Source organism: Dendroctonus ponderosae, unplaced genomic scaffold (genome assembly GCF_020466585.1).
Source record: "Dendroctonus ponderosae isolate FM_Combo_2020 unplaced genomic scaffold, Dpon_F_20191213v2 Dpon_F_20191213_236, whole genome shotgun sequence".
In the NCBI taxonomy this organism is placed as follows: Eukaryota; Metazoa; Arthropoda; class Insecta; order Coleoptera; family Curculionidae; genus Dendroctonus; species Dendroctonus ponderosae.
Genome location: NW_026018445.1, coordinates 1 through 5,360, shown reverse-complemented (window position 1 = coordinate 5,360; position 5,360 = coordinate 1). Strand labels below are relative to the sequence as shown.

The 5,360-nt window shown below is 32.5% G+C and overlaps 1 long non-coding RNA gene across 1 annotated transcript; it reads left to right on the top strand.

Moving 5' to 3' along the window:
* Positions 1–4,216: 4,216 nt before the first annotated feature.
* On the top strand, positions 4,217–4,744 carry LOC125503691. The gene is made up of 2 exons (XR_007281019.1): positions 4,217–4,247; positions 4,457–4,744. It is a non-coding gene; the product is annotated as an uncharacterized LOC125503691 (long non-coding RNA).
* Positions 4,745–5,360: the final 616 nt, after the last annotated feature.

Genomic DNA, 5,360 nt, shown 5'->3' with positions numbered 1-5,360 from the left:
AACTTTTTACAGCATGCTTTTTTTCAGCAATTTCTTCATTCATTACTTCTTGATTTCAACCTCAAACATTAGATTAACCATTTGATTTGAGGTAGCAATTTTATTTAATTTGGTTACTCAATAGTGACAAGTACGTAATTTTAGAGCACAAAATCGAACGGAAATCGATCTTCGAATTTTGAACGCTAATGAGAAAATCCATGTCATGATAGGTGTGCTCATGTGTGATGTTATGGACATGAGTGAAGTTTATTTAATGGGTGTAAGCATTGGAATATCTACGTGTATTTACATCATCGCCTTCGAAATTTATTTGAAGAGATAATATTTTGAATCACTCGAAAAAAGGCTTTTTCATTTTTCAGTTGTTTTAACTAGTAACTTTGATTGATAGGCGCATATTACAGTATTATAATAGATAATAACACCCATTATAAAAAATACAAAACACAATTTAGATCTCAAATTTATGGAAACTTATTAGCAACGGATAACAATTATTTTTCTGAAACTATAGACTAATTTGCCTGCATTTAACGGACAACAAGAAAGCCTTAAGATGGTCCACCCTGGAAGAAAAATKTCGTTCATCTGTTGAGRAAGYAGCGTACAAATGAAAATATTTTTTTYATAATTGATTCYAGACATATCTAGAGTGTATGCAAATCTCAAGAACTTTAAAGAAAAACAAGTACAAATCGTCAAATAAATACCGTAATAATTCAAAATTATTTATGTARACAAYAGCCAATKGTTTTCTGTTCTTTATTAAATMTTTGTGTGAATTTCATCTTCATTTATGTGTAGTGTTATTGTAGTTATTTACATTARCTCGGTCCATATACTTTGGAAATACAAGAATTTTACAYGGGGATCGAAAATGTTGAGAGGGTTTAACAAAGTTTCGTTTACGCCGGCAAAAGTATTAATCATTTTTCAGAAGGTGTTGARGCAAATTRAGTCAGAATTTTTKATCTTCAATGATATTTGAATAGCTCTTTTCAAGAAGCCGAACTATCGACGTTTAAATTTTATMTTTTTATCTGTAATATGATTGATCATTGAAATAATTAGCAATTAAAGGAATWAGTRMATATAGAGTAAGGGTCAGGCAATACCAGAACACGCTCTAAATGATTSAATATATTTTCAGTTTTTCATCAAAAAYCATAAATATCTCTAGTAAATACTCAAAGATTTGTAGTTAAGTACCTCCTGCAGGGTACGATTACCTTAAGTTCCAATAATGGAGAAAGTGAAGATGATACTTCGYGAATTARAGGMAAACTATTTAAACAGTGTTCTTTWATTACAAGCTTGACTGGCTTAKTCGGCWTTAGCACTAATATAATTAGTCAATATAAATCTARTAGTGTAAATGTGGAAGCATTTACTTTAAGTTTCAGCCAATTATCACATGGCCCTGCCCTATTCAATTATCGTCCAATTTGTCTTCTTCATTAACTCAGATTACTCGTAAACGGTAACGAGTCAAAGTCAAGGCTTCCAACTAATTTGGCACTGTGAAACAATGCAAATCCGGGCCAATTTCAGTCTGCGCTGATAGGCCAAATTTTATCAAAATGCTAATTTATATCTCGATCTCCAATTTTCCAGCCCTACGGCGCTTCACAAGAGTTACACAAAATAAAGCCACACTATGCAATCTCATTTTCGAAATTCACATCTAAAAAGTTCCAATTTCCCGATCTACGACTATTTATTTACTCATTTGGCGGCATGAGTGTGCAAAAATGAGTGAGGACCGATATGAGCTATTCTCGTACTTTCTAATAGAACCTCTATTCTCAAAAAGATTTGGAAAAGCAAAATTTATGCATGTAAACTAGCAAATGATCCTCATAAATATTTTAAAAAAGAAATTACCCATGCATAAACTTTCCATGAGACAAGATCAATTGTTGAAGACGATTCAAAAAATTCTGTGTAAGTATTGAAGTAAAATATCGTGCTTGAATTTTAAATTAGAAACATCATAGTGAAATTATATGAGAAACACCGTTAAAGAGATCATATAAATATTCGTCAAATATCTATTGCGTCTCATTAAAAGTTATTGGATCTTATTGTACAACGGATAGTTTTTTTGCTACTAGTGCAAATGAAACCAACGAACTTTTGTTGTTATTAAGTCGTACTGCAGGGTTTTTGGTCTCTTTACTGAAAAAATCGTAAAAATAACATAACAGTTGCAACTTCCATAATTAAACGCCGAAGATATTAATAGTCCTCAAAGTTATGCTTGACTTAATGCAGTCATTATCAATCGAAAATCGGTTCAAGTAATTTAACTTGGGCACGGGGTCTGAACTTCATAAATCAGCATTCGATCTCAATAAGACTTTTCTGTAACAAAAGAAATGATAAACGAATTACAAGGAGAGTATTTCCCTTTTCCATTAATTTAAGTCCGATTTCAGGAATTTAATCAAGGAAAAATTAACATTGACGACAATGAACAGTCAAGTTCGACCGTTTTAGTATAGATTTGATATTTGTTTTGCATTTTCTTCTTCCAGCTGATTCAATTGTTTGATTAGTATCGGATTCACAAATTCAGTTTAACGAGAAAAATTTAGCAAGTAGGGAAGGGTCAATTTTAATTAAATTTAGGTATCTTAAAAATGGTAGTAAAATTTTATATTATCTGTCAATTTGTAACTAACTAATAATTTTTGTTGCTGTTAATTGTATTGCAGCTTAATATCCCGTGTTTACAGTGATCTGTATAAAGTTGCTTTGATTTTAATGTAAATAGATCCTTTCCATCGTAGAATGCCAATCTCAAGTTCAAGGCATGTAGTGGCTTTGAATATATTAAAGAAAATTAATGAAGGAAAACTTGCGTTAGAGGACATTTCCATAATGCGGCGACAACCTGGGGGAAACGGATTGATCTGGACAAAACTGGAGACGTTCTGGGTTGATATCTAGCTATGTATGACGTTATATTACGTGCAGGAAGGAAATTCACCATTGTCTTAAACAGGCAAATTAAAGTCAAATAATGCAAAAAATCAGATTTACAGTTTCATTTTATATATCATATACAGGGTGATTTAAAATTGGCGTCATTCCTTTCAAGAGGTGATAGAGGCTCACTTGGGGAGTACGATAAAAATATTGAAAATTTTTTTTAGATGCGAAGATATTAACAGTTGTAGATGGAAATTCAAGTTTGTTATTAAGCATTATTTAGAAATTGTTCCATGTTTAATTGGCAGCATATTGGAATACTTAAGCAATCAAAAAGAAAAATTACGATATTTGCTTCAAATTACGAAAATTTTTAATATCACAAAAGTTCTCTTCTACAATTTTTTGATGAAAAGTCATATAACATATAATAACGGCAATGATGTTCATTATCATTAACACATAGTTACAGGTGGATAGCCCTTGTTAATAATAAGAATAATTTGTCAAACTGTGACTTATCTTGAATTTCTTTTCACGAATTTGCGGACATGCAATTAGTTCAGAGGAAATGCCACAGTAACATAGCAGAAACTGAAAGAACTCACGCCAACAAAGGGCGAGGAAAGTGATTCCAGGAAGATAGTGGACGACAATCGATGTTCGGGTTCCAGACACAGAGGAACAAGTATTGGACATAATCGAATCAGGGCCTTGACTGACACTTTCCCAAGGACCAAATAAATACCGAGGAAGGGCTACATTCCTACGACGTTTGTACGATACACACAGCACAAGGAGATACAAATGGAGCAGGAGTTAATTAACTGTATACGAGAAGCTGCTTGATAAGACTGGATTATAAGGAGATTACACAGGCACTAGCTTGTTTGGAGTTAACCATTGAACCAATTCGAGGTTATGAGAACAGGTTGACATTTCGAAAGTACGTCCCGCAGTCACCGCATCTTGTTGAATTTACCATTTATCTTTGTCTACCTTATTGCCACTCTGTATAATTCCATGGTTACCGGAGTTTTAAATAATGACGAAGCAACAGGTATTTGCGCAATGTTAATGAGGCAGATTACCTTGAAAACATTGCTGCCGTATTTCTGATATATTTTTTTGGAAATTTCTCAGTTTTTAATAACAATTAATTTCTTTGACCATTTTTGCTGTAGTCCTATAACAGCGCCAGACAACACCTCCAGAGGAATGATGCCAAATGTGAATCACCCTGTATGTATAGCAAATCACCAGATGACAAAAGTCAGTCTATGATCGCCAAATTAATTGCTGCATTTGAGGTACGTTTTCTATAAATTGCACAGTACCAGATTCTGAGTATATCAATTTTTAACGTTATCTCACATATTTTACAATGGCAATGGACCTCTTCTTGTTCTAGAAGCTTATTGTACTTAAAACGAAAATATCGAATTTTAGAGCTGTTTTATTCTGTGCATATTTTAAACATTGCGTAATATCAATAGCTGGAATGATGTTTTTGTTCAAGCACTAGACGGTTAGCATTATTATTCATAATTCAGTTTTAATCGGACACAAATTGCAGACCGTTGGCACATAAATTATTCAGGAGTAAACATTGGTTGACTCTTGGAAAGTTAAAAGGAGCTAAAAATACCTCAAAACTGTTTAAAATTTTCCTGTGGGAAATTTACGAAAGTCTGTACCACCTTTCGTTCCGCTTTAAAACAAGATGGATACAAATTCAGCAGAAAACCCACAAATATATGGAAATCGTGATTAATTTTAATGGTAATATATGTTTTTGTATTTTGAAGCTATTAGGTTATTTCGCGGGCCATTAGTAACGTAAAGGCCTCTCTGCTTCCGTATATTTTATTTTCCATATTTATTTATTCTATAATTGATGAATTTATAATTAAATCGGTTTGCGTGTCGTGAAGCTTTCATAGTAAAGCATCATCTATATATTTGTTATAATTACTTCGTTAGCATTCTACCTTCCAACGGTCTTTTCGTAACTGAGAGCAAAAATGAACATCAAAGCTATTAAAAAACTCAGGTGAACTGATTCTATTGTACTTTGATTGGGCACAAACATTGTTTCCTTACAGTATCAAAATAATTTTAAATTAATTATGCAAATTCGAGCTTTAAGAAAGAATTCTTCGTGTCGATTTTTCGACCTATTTTAATTATACTCACATTGGCCGATTTGATGTCAATGAAGCATAACACGCATTGTTCTGTAGTTGTACAGTAAACATATTATTCGGCATCATTTAATAGAATTTCGTAAGTACAATGCTGCCTAACAATGACCAGTATATGAAGCTTCACATTGTGCATTTATAATTTGCTTGTTGTGAGTGTTCCATGCTGATACAAGTTCAACTGGATGATTTTCCATTTGGTAAACATAGATTTATTGA